This window comes from Rutilus rutilus (genome assembly GCF_951802725.1).
Source record: "Rutilus rutilus genome assembly, chromosome: 4".
Lineage (NCBI taxonomy): Eukaryota > Metazoa > Chordata > Actinopteri > Cypriniformes > Leuciscidae > Rutilus > Rutilus rutilus.
Genome location: NC_140212.1, coordinates 47,585,944 through 47,599,143, shown reverse-complemented (window position 1 = coordinate 47,599,143; position 13,200 = coordinate 47,585,944). Strand labels below are relative to the sequence as shown.

At 37.6% G+C, this 13,200-nt stretch overlaps 1 protein-coding gene across 1 annotated transcript in view; it reads right to left on the bottom strand.

The window, feature by feature from the left end:
- LOC311289534 (NACHT, LRR and PYD domains-containing protein 3-like) overlaps nt 1-11,637 on the bottom strand; it is a 58,146-nt gene extending 46,509 nt beyond the window's left edge. Inside the window, exon 1 of the mRNA XM_084407611.1 lies at nt 11,342-11,637. The gene's annotated coding sequence lies outside the window, so the exon portion shown is untranslated. The remainder of the gene's footprint in view (nt 1-11,341) is intronic.
- Between the last annotated feature and the right edge of the window lie 1,563 nt (nt 11,638-13,200).

The window sequence follows — 13,200 nt, the reverse complement described above, 5'->3', positions numbered from 1 at the left end:
AACTGCGTGACCAATTAGTGTAGTCATGATGCCAGAGTGTGCTGTAATATGCGACATGTTTCCTGTGTGCAATAATTAGCCCTCTATATGTCGATGTAGACCTTATTTGTGTTAGTTATTTAGAGATATGCTTCTGTGTTCGAGTGCAGTGCATTTACTGTTTATTTGGTGCTACCTGCATTGAGTGTTATAGTGATACAGTGTCATGCTGCATAGCCACTTAAAGGTGCGGCAGTACAGATATTAAAGGGCATATAGTGACATATTTTGTTGCACTGTATTAACGTCAATTATTATTTTCTGTACTGTACTGTTTTGTGAATGATGACAATGAGCATAGTATAGTATAGTATTCCTTTATTTGTTTATTAATCAGTTATTCTTACCATTGCATTATTTCTTTTTCTTTCTCCCTGTTTAGACCACATACACTTGAACTTGTATATTGGCATCCTGATCTTAAAAATAAAGCTGATAAAGGATTCTCTGGCTCTGGATTCTCTCTTTCTGTAGTGCTCCCATCCTAAAACGAACCACTAGTCCATACTTTACAGTATCTAATGGGCTCCGTGCATTTTAGTATTATTATATAATTATAATATTTCTTTGGTTAATTTGCCTTTGCATTTTTCATTTTTATTATTGTATGAAAATAAATATATTAATAAAAATATCAAATACAAATTTACCAAATAACTTTTGTGTTCAACAGAAGAAAGAAACTCATGGCGAGTAAATGGCGAGTAAATGATGACAAATATTTAATTTTTGGGTGTAAGGCATCCTTCACTATCAGTGTTAATTTTGACAGACTTTTTTTAATTTAGTCTTAAGGACCTCTTAAGGAGTCTGAAATCCATGTTCGAAATTTGCGCATGTTAAAAAATAAATACGACCTCACGTTTTGTCAATCACGTTTACACACTGCCTCCGAAACTTTCGTCAGTCATAAAAAAAATCGGATCATGTTAAATTTTCTGCGTTTTTCGCATCCGTAGCAAGCAGTTTGAATGGTGTTTTGACATTCAGCCATCAAATGACGAATACGAAAAAACACATACGAAAATTTTGGACTTAGTCTTCATCTTCAGATGAAAATGCTTATTATTCTTAGTCACATTTTGGTCATTTTTGTCAACTTTTAGTCATTATTTTTAGTCAAACTGCAGTTTGTGTGTGTGTGTGTGTGTGTTTGGTAGTGTGTGTATGCATGTATCCACACACGCACAGGACCAAGGCCTGTATGTTTGCATGCACACATGTACATATGTAAAGTGAACATGATGAACATGCTCCTGAAAACTAAATTTTTCTCTTATTTTCAGTCTCATTTTTAATGGCTGGTCATTTTTGACCAGTACACCACAAGCAAAACAGAAGAATTTCAATTCAAAATTCCTGATTAAACATTACTGTAGACTAGTGTCATTACAGTACTCCGGCACCGACACAACACCATGGACCCTGGGTGATTCCACAGCGGAAGACGCGAGCCAGGACCAGAGCAAGGACCTCTCCGCCCCTCCCGGCCTTCGAGATCTCCACCCGGAACCGCTTCTCCCCTCTACGCGAGACGGAACGCAACGCTGTGATCATCAGCAATTCCATCGTCCGGCATGTCCACGCTACCTCAGGTAAAGGTAAGGTGCGCACTCACTGCTTTCCTGGTGCTCGTGTTCTCGATGTCGCTGCGCAGGTCCCCGAGATCCTGAACAGTGACAAGCACGTCGGAGCTGTTGTGCTGCACGCAGGAACGAACGACATCAGGCTGTGGCAGACGGAGGTTCTAAAGAAGGACTACAGGAGCCTGATCGAGACGGTACGCAGCACATCGCCTGAAACAACAATCATCGTGTCTGGACCGCTTCCCACGTACCGACTAGGACATGAAAGGTTCAGTAGATTATTTGCTCTAAATGAATGCTTAATGTCATAGTGTAATGAACAGAAACTGCTCTTTGTAAATAATTGGAATCTGTTCTGGGAGCGACCTAGGCTTTTCCGTGCTGATGGCCTTCACCCCAGCAGAATCGGAGCGGCTCTTCTGTCGGACAACATCTCCAAGGCGTTACACACCATATGACTAGTAAGTCAAAGTCCAAATCACACTCTTTGTTGTCCAAACTTAATTGATATAAGTACCAATGTAGAACATTATATTGAAACTGTGTCTATTCCTCGTTTAGTGAGGTCAAACATTAAATCTACTGTAGGATCTAGGAAAAATCTAATTGTGATTAAACCAGAAAATCTCAATATTAATGAACAAAAACAATTTATAAAGCTAGGTCTTCTAAACATTAGATCACTCACACCTAAGGCGGTTATTGTAAATGAAATGGTCACAGATAATAGTTTCGATGTACTTTGCCTTACTGAAACCTGGCTTAAACCAAATGATTATTTCATTGAATTATTTCATACCGGTTGAAAGGGCATGCTGGCGCGTTTGGCTGCCGCTCCTTTCCCCCGTTTTTTATTTATTTAATTTATTCTTAGTAGTTTATTTGGCTATGAGCCAGTGAAACCAGTGAAGACTATCTGTCGTTGTTATTTTACCGTGATGTGGAATCACGATTTGCATGCTGGACTACTGCTTCTATCTCTGAGTGCTGTTTACTGAAATTTACTCTTCTGTCGCCTGGCCCAGGACGTACACTGCTTACACCGCTGTGAGGCTGCTGTTGGTGTGGACCCTCCCCGAATGGCTCTCAGGTACACTGCTCACCAGTTGTTGAACCTGAACGGACATTTAGATACGGCAAATGACATACGTGCTCTCTGCAGTCATGTTGGAATACTGCGACCTAAGCGTTACTTACATCGCTCTTCAAGGCGTAGTTTTTTATGTTCAACATCTAAACCTGTCGCTTATCCGAGATTGCTGCGCAAACCCCATAGACTGCTGTTTCGACCTATAGGGGTTAATTTTAATAACTTATCAGCACTCAGGCGTGTGGAGATTGCATCGGATTCATCTTCTCCCCCGCGTCTGCTGAAATCAGCACTGTTTAATGCGCGCTCTGTCAACAATAAAGCCGTTATTTTATCTGATATTATTTTAGAGCAAAAGTTGGACCTTATCTGTTTAACTGAAACATGGCACAGAGAATCTGACAGTCTTCTTTTTAATGAACTGACTCCTGCTGGCTATGGATTATTTGATCTCCCGCGTTCTTCTGGTAGAGGTGGGGGTATAATTGTGCTGCATAGTCAACAGTTCAACATGTGTCCCGTGGCTGTTCCCAAATCTGACTCATTTGAATGTCTTGTTCTAAGTGTTTCTGCGCCCCTCTCTACTGCAGTGGCTACAGTCTACAGGCCTCCTAAGACAAATAAAGACTTTCTGTCTGAATTATCAGATATGTTGTCTTTTATCTGCCTCAGATTTGAAAGAATTCTTCTCCTGGGGGATTTCAACATCCATATGGATATAAAAGACAATGCAATAACAAAAGACTTTTTGTCCATATTGGAGTGCTTTGAATTAGACCAACTCGTGGACTGTCCTACGCATGACAAAGGCCACACTTTAGACCTTGTGATTACCAGTGGTTCATTTGTGTCTCAGTTGTCAACCTCTGATTTGGGTCTGTCTGATCACCAGGCTGTCTTCTTTAACATGGAATTACCTGTCATGAACACTTCCACTTCTCGTATCATTAATTATCGCAATTGGAGATCGATTGAACCCACTGACTTTTCAGATTTAATTGACACTTTTTTAAGTTGTGATTCTCTATCTGATGATCTGGATGATAACGTTTCTGTGCTGAATTCTGTGCTGTTGTCTGGCCTGGACACGCTGGCTCCTTTGAAATCACGATCTGTTTCTTTTGCACGCTCCGCTCCTTGGTACAATGATGATCTGCGTGCTATGAAGGCTTTGTGTCGCAAGATGGAGCGTAGATGGCGCATATCAGGTTTAACTGTTCATCACCAAGCCTGGAAAGACAGCTTACTTGAGTATAAGGCTGAAATTGTGTCAGCTAGATCTGTTTATCTTTCTCAGATAATTGTCAGCAATCAGAGAAACCCCAAACAACTGTTTCACTCAATCAACAAGCTGCTTAAAAATCACAGCCTCTCTAATGTTCCTGCTTCAACTCACCTTTGTAATATGTTTTTGGAGTTTTTTAGCACCAAAATTGATAATATACGTAACCACATTGTTACCACTCATACTATTGCTGCCGCCTCCTTAAATATTGCTGCATTTTATGGTATCTCTCTCTCTAATTTTGCAATTCATGACCCCCAGCCTCTATGTAATATGGTTTCAAAACTGAAAGCTTCAACTTCTAGAGTTGATCCCATACCGTCTTGTCTTTTTAAATCATGTTTTGATTCCCTCTCTCCTGTTGTTTTGAGAATTATCAATAACTCTCTGTGCCCTGGTATTGTGCCAGCAGCACTTAAAATTGCTGCTGTCACCCCTGTACCAAAAACTAACAACATGAACTTTGATAATCTGAATAATTTTCGTCCCATCTCTAATCTTCCATTCCTCGCCAAAATTTTAGAACAAACAGTGGCTTCTCAATTGCTTTCTCATCTTTCCTCCAATGATCTTTTTGAGCCACTTCAGTCTGGATTCCGTAAACTCCACAGCACTGAAACAGCACTAGTTAGTCACTAATGACTTGTTAATGGCTTCTGATGCTGGCCGTCTATCTATACTGATTCATCTTGATCTTAGTGCCACTTTTGACACTATTGACCACTCTATTTTAATCACCCGCTTAGAGACTATCTTTGGAGTTTCCGATTCTGCATTAAAGTGGTTTAAGTCCTACCTTTCTGATCGTAAGCAGTTTGTTGTGATGGGTGATTGCAAGTCTGAGGTCGGTGTGGTGCACTCTGGTGTTCCCCAGGGATCAGTTTTGGGCCCTTTACTTTTTAGTATTTACATTTTTCCATTTGGCCAACTTTTAAGAACACTTGGTCTTAACTTTCACTTTTATGCTGATGACACTCAGATCTATATACATTCAAAACCTGATGTCAATATGCCTGTGTCTTTCCTTTCTCAATGTTTTACTGAGATTAAAAAATGGATGTCTGAAAATTTTCTGTTTAAACAGTGACAAGACTTGAAGCGATGCTTATTGGTTCACCTCATCAGTTGCGTAAAATAGAGTCCATAACCTTAAGTGTGGATGGCTCTGCTTTGCAATTCAAAACTAAACAAAAAAGTCTGGGGGTGATATTTGATGCCAATTTAACATTTGACCATCATGTTCGGAACACAGTCAAAACATCATTTTTTCATCTCAGAAACATTGCCAAATTGCGTCCCATGTTGACTTTCTCTGTAGCTGAAAAATTAATCAACACCTTTGTTTTTTCACGTATTGATTACTGTAATGCTTTGCTGGCTGGAGTATCTAAAGCTACCCTAAGCAAATTACAGTTGGTACAAAATTCAGCTGCTAGAATTCTGACAAGGACCAGTGCAAGGGAGCACATTACACCTGTCCTGGAGAAACTGCACTGGCTTCCTGTTAGTTTCCGTATTGATTTTAAAATTCTCATGCTCACTTATAAGGCCTTGAATAATCTGGCCCCTCAATATTTGTGTGAGCTTCTCACCCCCTACACTCCTACACGTGCCCTATGCTCCTCTGAAGATGGTCTTCTAACTGTCCAAACAACACGGCTAAAAACTATGGGTGATCGGGCTTTTTCGGCTCCTAAATTGTGGAATTCCCTGCCCTCTGAGATTAGGAATGCAGAATCCCTTAGTGTTTTTAAATCGTCCCTTAAAACTTACTTTTTTAGGGTAGCGCTTGTGTGATTCATGTCATTACTATGCTTGCTATTTTATTGACTTTTTACTTTAATTGTTTGGTTAGTTTTTTACTGACTGCACTATTATGTGTACTTTTTCATTTAATATTTTTATGTAAAGCGCTTTGAGATGCTACTTTTAAAGGCGCTATATTAAAATAAAGTTTATTATTATTATTATTATTTCGGTCTAAATGAGTCTACTCCATCAGGATACTCCTATAAGCATGAGCCCCGTCTGATTGGTCGTGGCGGCGGTGTTGCAACAATCTATAGAGATATTCTCAATGTTACTCAGAAAACAGGTCACAGGTTTAATTCGTTTGAAGTACTTGTGCTAAATGTTACGCTCTTAGATGTAAGAAAGAAATCCCTATTATCTCTAGCCTTGGCTACTGTATATAGACCTCCGGGGCCCTATGCTGATTTCCTAAAAGAGTTTGCAGACTTTCTCTATGTAAGAAATGTATTTCAATTAATCATAAAATGGCCCTGATATGTCACTAGACATTAAGAAATCATGTTCATTTCAAATACTTATATCACTGACAACAGTAGTCCGGCCAGGATATTGTCATTTAAAAAGTGAAGTTGCAGCCCTCAACTGATGTTGATGTTGTCATCTTGTGTTTTGGCCTGATGCTCCACCCTCCACCTATCTACCAATCACGAAGTCAGTAGTGTTTCGGCATCCAGGTTGCCAGCTCTGCTCTAGTTACCACAGCTGCAGCTACAAATGTTCGTGCTGGATCCTGCAGCCTATCTGGCAACCTCAAGTCAGGGGGGAGGGGGAGGGGATACACTGCTCTACAGTAATTTGAAAGTGATTGCAGTACCAGTTTTGGCCACAATCTTACATACGGCTCCTTTAATTATATCACATGGAACCAATCCAACCGATATAGATATTATACCGCAAAGTGATGACCAAAGTTACATGGTCACTTGCATACTACGTACTGCTGAAATTTGTCACGTTGCGCCATGTTATCGACCAGGCAGAACAATCCTTCCAACCACTATAGATAGATTCTCAAATAGCTTACCTGATCTATCTCGGCTGCTCAGTGAACCCAAACAAACAGATGAACTAGAGGAAATGACTAGCACTATGAGCACAATTTTCTCTAGTACATTAGACATCGTTGCACCAAAAAGGTTAGAGAGAAAACTAAAGCACCATGGTATAACAGTGCTACGCATGTTATCAAGAGAGAAACCCGTAATTTAGAGCGTAAATGGAAACAAACTAATTTAGAGGTCTTTAGAATCACATGGAAAGACAGTATGTCACGTTATAAAAAGGCCCAAAAAGCAGCCAGGGCTGAGCGTCTCCGCAAACTAATAGAAAACAACCAAAACAATCCAAGGTTTTTATTTAACACCGTGGCTAGACTAACAAATAAACAGATGTCACCTGAGCAAAATATTCCGTTACAGTTTAGTAGTAATGATTTCATGAATTTCTTCACTGAGAAAATAGAAAGCATCAGAAACACAATTGTAAATGTACAATCTTTAATGGTGTCTTATGATTCAGCCTCAATTATCCCTCAAGAACAACTACACCGCTTTACTACTATAGGACAGGAAGAGCTAAATAAACTTATCACTTCATCTAAACCAACAACATGTTTATTAGATCCAATACCCACTAAACTACTGAAAGAAGTGTTACCTGTAGTGGAAGAGCCTCTCTTCAATATTATTAACTCATCTTTATCTTCAGGTCATGTTCCAAGAATATTCAAGTTGGCAGTTATAAAACCTCTCATTAAGAAACCACAATTAGATCATAATAACCTAGCAAATTATAGACCCATTTCAAATCTACCTTTTATGTCTAAAATACTAGAAAAAGTGGTGTCCGCTCAACTGGGCTCTTTCTTGAAGAAAATGATATCTATGAAAAGTTTCAGTCAGGATTCAGGCCGCACCATAGCACTGAAACTGCGCTCGTTAAAATTACAAATGATTTACTCTTAGCTTCTGACCAAGGCTGTATCTCAATACTAGTTTTACTCGATCTTAGCGCTGCGTTTGACACTATAGATCACAAAATACTCTTAGATCGAGTACAAAACTACACTGGTGTTCAGGGACAGGCATTAAGCTGGTTTAGATCGTACTTATCAGACCGCTACCATTTTGTCTGTTTAAATGGGGAAAAATTGAAGATAACTTCAGTAAACTATGGAGTGCCGCAGGGATCTGTGTTAGGCCCTCTATTATTCTCAGTATATATGATGCCACTTGGAAATATTATAAGAAAACATGGAATTAATTTCCACTGTTATGCTGATGACACTCAATTATATATTTCATCACGACCAGATGAAAACAATAAATTATCTGAATTGACAGAGTGTGTTAAAGATATAAAATACTGGATGACGTGTAATTTTCTGCTATTAAATTCAGATAAAACGGAGGTACTACTTATTGGCCCAAAAAACTGCCCACAAAACCTCTTACAATACAACTTTAATTTAGAAGGATGTCCTGTTACTTTATCCTCTACAGTAAAAGACCTGGGTGTTATATTAGACCCCAACTTGTCTTTTGAAAATCATATTTCATATGTTACAAGAACAGCCTTTTTCCACCTTAGAAACATTGCTAAGCTACGTAACATGCTATCAGTTTCTGATGCAGAAAAGTTAGTTCATGCATTCATGACCTCAAGACTAGATTACTGTAATGCTTTATTAGCTGGTTTAATAAACAGAAAACATGCAGTCTACCCGAGGGAATAATATGCTGATGTGATATGCTGCTCAAGAAACATTTCTGATTATTACCAATGTTAACAATCAACATTTTTTTCAGGATTCTTTGATGAATAGAAAGCTCAAAAGAGATTTATCTGAAAAAGAAAGCTTTAGTAAGTTATAATTATTTTTACTGCCACCTTTGATCGATGTAATGCATCCTTGCTTAATAAAAGTATTACTTTCTTAAAAAAAAAAAATTCTTACTGACCCCAAACTTTTGAACGGTAGTGTTACAAAAGCTTTCTATTTCAGATAAATGCTGTTTTTAAGGATGGTTTGTGTGTAATGTGACATTTTTTTAATGACATTAAAATTCTTTTTAGAATTAAAGTGTCCATAAATAGGTTAAGCAAAACAAATGTGCTTATACCTGATAATCTTTTGTACACACACTTAACTGCAGACACTGAAATGACATACACCATGTGGTTGAGTGTCCCTTATTTTCCTATAATGATCCATGATTGTCCCATATTTTCCTTTTCTGAAGTTGGCAACCCTTCCTACATCTTGGATGAGCGGAGGGTGGGTAAATAAACAGCAACTTTTCCTTTTTGGGTGAACTATCCCTTTAAGATGGCAGAGTATTGTTTATTAGGCATTGAGAAAGTTCACATGATCAAAATGTTTTCTTTATCAAAGTAGTTGATTTATCTCATAACTGTCAGTTTTAGTTTAAGTTCAGATAAATGCCTCTAAACTGCACAGGTTTTCAGCAAATGTGTAAAAACACAGATTATGCTTTTTTGTGCTATAAATTTCCAATCACACATTTTGCATGTTGTATGTATTTATGTTGCTTTATTTTCGCAATGATATTTGAGAGGTACTTCTATATTTTTACCACTCTCTTGTGTTCAACACTTACAGTTAATTTAAGTGCTGCTGGTTTCAATATTATGAAGCTGCAGACTCGGAGCCTGCATCTACAGTCCCGCACCCAGAGTCCCGCATTCTCAGACCCCTCGTTTTTCGAGACAGCGCCTCCTGCTGTTCAGAAGATCGTATAACACCCTTATCCAAATGCCATTGAAAACAATAGGATGCAATATTACAGTCTCGTTTTTAAAGTTATCCAAATAAATATTTGCGTTCCCTGCATGTGCCAAAAAAACTTATTGTGTTCTCTGACTAACAAATTACCCAGTAGTTTTTGAGCGTGGGTGTAATTGAAAGAAAATTACTGATGGAAGGGATACAATTAGCCTACTATGGAAGCTTGTTTCCGCCACTGAATAATAAATAAATAATAATAATTGTGACTTTTTATCTCACACTTCTGACTTTTTTTTCCTCACAATTGCGATATATCAAGTCAGAGTTTTTGACTCTTTTTTTTTCTCAGAATTGCGAGAAATGATGTCAGAATTGCGAGAAATAAAGTCGCAATTGCGAGATATGAAGTCGTAATTCTGAGAAATAAAGTCGCAATTGCAGATTGAACTATCTTCTGAAAAATATTATGTGATAGCCTATTATATTGCTACGTTTTTTTTTTTCAAATTCCAATTTTTCTTTCAGTTCAACCTATAATGGTAATTACCATACCATGCTAACATTACAAAACCTGTTTTTTGATATTTTGAATGCGAAGCAAAACTCAAATAAGAATAGACAAAACACCAATAGGCTAATAAACAATTCTATACTTTATTTAACGATCACCTAAACATCATCTTGCTGTAAACAGGACAAAGCAAAGAAAAAAGGAAAGAATTGTGTTAGTGACTTTACTTTTCGTCTTCAATTGCATTAAAAAAAAACTCCTCATTTATAAGTCGCTTTGGATAAAAGCGTCTGCTAAATGAATAAATGTAAAATGTAGGCTAATGTAAATGCATAAGGTAAAATATTTTCTGGTAGGCGAATGTTCCTTCTTTTTTAATTCTTTTTGCAATCACTCTGTCAAATTCCTCGACTTCACTAAAATAAAAGATGAATGCCATTGTCAAAAATATTGTGTAATAATAAATAATATTTTTTTGCAAATGCAAATTACAAGCATATCTAGGGTGATAAGTCGGGCCACGGAGGAAATGGCTGGCAACAACTTCATATCAGTTAAATTAATATTGATTCATTTTAATACTTACGTTTTATAAGAACTAATTTAAGTAAAAGGTGAAAAAAACATACATTAACGGCTCAAATTTTGTTACAAACTATCTTTACAAATATTAAATTGACTATTCATATGTTGGTGTATCGATGAGCTATAAAGTAGTTTGATTAAAAAAGAAACCGAATGAGGTATGATTCGCTAAATAAAATTGACCTACTCACGTTCTTCACATGTTTATCCGATCTAATTTGACAGGAGGCGCTGTCTCGAAAAACGAGGGGTCTGAGAATGCGGGACTCTGGGTGCAGCAGGCTCCGAGTCTGCAGCTTCATACTACTCGCTGGTTTCACTGAATGACTCTTGTTATAGAGTTTATCATATAGACAGAAGGAGGCAGTATTATATCAAAACTGTCTGCAAAGGACATGAAGCTGTTGAGTGATAGTTTCTGCGTCAAAGAGATTAGAAGGCATTTTAAGAAACACTGTTTGAGAAATCTCACTAATGAACACCGAAACAGTGATTTCACAGTATGTGACAACAATATCGGCTTGATTCATTCACTAAGACACACTTCTGTTCATCTGTTCGATCATGACATGAGGAAGTTAAAATAAAATCATCAATATCATTAGTCTCAGAAGCACAAAGTTATCAATGACACATAAGACGACACACATACATGAAAACAACTAAAGAAAGATGAAACACTCACTTCAGATAATGTTGTAGAACTTTGTTTCCTCTGAGCTGTCGTGTTGAACTGAAATCTCTTTCACTTTCATAAAGAAAATAGTTTTTCAGAAAGAGACGAATCAGAAGAATGACATCCATCAACACACTATTATATGCTCCCAGTCAGCGGCGCGTCTTCAAAGCATGACTTGATTTACTGCTGTAATCCACTGAAGCTTTACGGGATCGGGAAGTTCCCACAGCATTATCAGATCGCAGGAAGCGCATTCATGTCCATGTGCATGCATCTATTTCTCAATACTTGCACTGCAGGAAGTTTCTGCTACTAAAGTCGGAAGTTTACAACCAGAAGTAGGAGGTTCAGTCTGTCACTTGTGGCCAGCGTCAGGAGGGAAAATAATGACTAGAGAGTGTGCGTGTATGAATAAGAAAGGGAAGAGAATCTCCAGATCCAAACACAAGCAAAGAAGAAGATCTGTGTAAACCAGAAGGAGCGGACAGAAGTTGCTTACGCACATGTAAAATATCATGATCATCATCAGACATACATTGTCATTTAGTTCCTCTAAAGCTCACAAATCAGTTTTTTTTAATAACAGTAAACACTCTTTACATGTAGTTGCGATGTTATATTGTGTCATGTTTATCAAATAAAAATGATTAAAAAACATAGACTCCACTTCATTGATAGTAGCTTATGTTTGAACTTTATTCTTGTTTGAACTTTATTCTTGTTCAAACAGACGCTATATGAAGCAGTAGCCTACATAAAGTATTGAATGAAAATGTCTCTGAAACATCTGTGTATTATTTGGCAAATATTGCATTTATATTTCACTTCAGCTGTGGTAAAGAATGCAAACACCACATGAGCGGTCACTACGGGAACCAGAAAGTGTAGTAGGAAAAAAATATAGGCCTATACTATGGAAGTCAATAAGACCAGAAACTGTCTGGTTACTGATATTCTTCTAAATATCTTCCTTTCTGTTCAGCAGAAGAAAGAAATTCATACAGGTTTGAAACAACATGAGGGTGAGTAGATATGATGACAGAATTTTCATTTTAAAGTGGAGTATCCCTTTAAGTGTCATTCGCTCAATTATGACATTTTTAATGCAAATATGACATTGTGTGAGATGTCTTTGTTATGACAACTTGACTTTACTAAGACAACACAATATGTCATAAATATGTCATAAACATGACATAGCAGATTAACTATCAAACTTAAGAACCCACTTAGCTTTATGGGTTAACATTTCATTAAACTGTCATGTGGTTGGTTTTGACATTGGCTGTCATGAAGCCATTATGTAAGGAATAATTGACGACAGGCCGTTGAATTATTAGAAAAATAATGCACACCCGAGGTGGTAATGCGGTCACGACGCGAAGCGGAGTGGCCGTTCACCTCGGGTGTGCATTATTTTTCTAATAATTCAACGGCCTGAAGTCAATTATTCCGCTTATACTGCAGTTACCACACCTCGAAACATTGTTCAGATTATGTATTTCAAGACGTTTGTAATGTTTTTGTCATTAAAAAGCTCTTGTATGTAGGACTAATTTCTTACGCATCTAATCCCATGCCTCCGTTGCTAATTACAAAACGTCATTTTAGAGTTAGTAACGGAGGTTTGAGCCACTGATAGCAGACTAATGCTGGGACACATGACTAGCTGACACTGTTTTCATCGACTGCAGCAGATTTTAAACATCGACTTTGAACACGCGTTTGGGCATGATCAGTCATAAGAATCAAATAACATTCATAACCGGCCTTAAAGTGTGTCCCCGGCTTTATGCAGTTATTAATGCAGTTATTAGAGAGAGATGTTGCAATAATGAGACAGAAAAGCATGTGCGTCAATATTA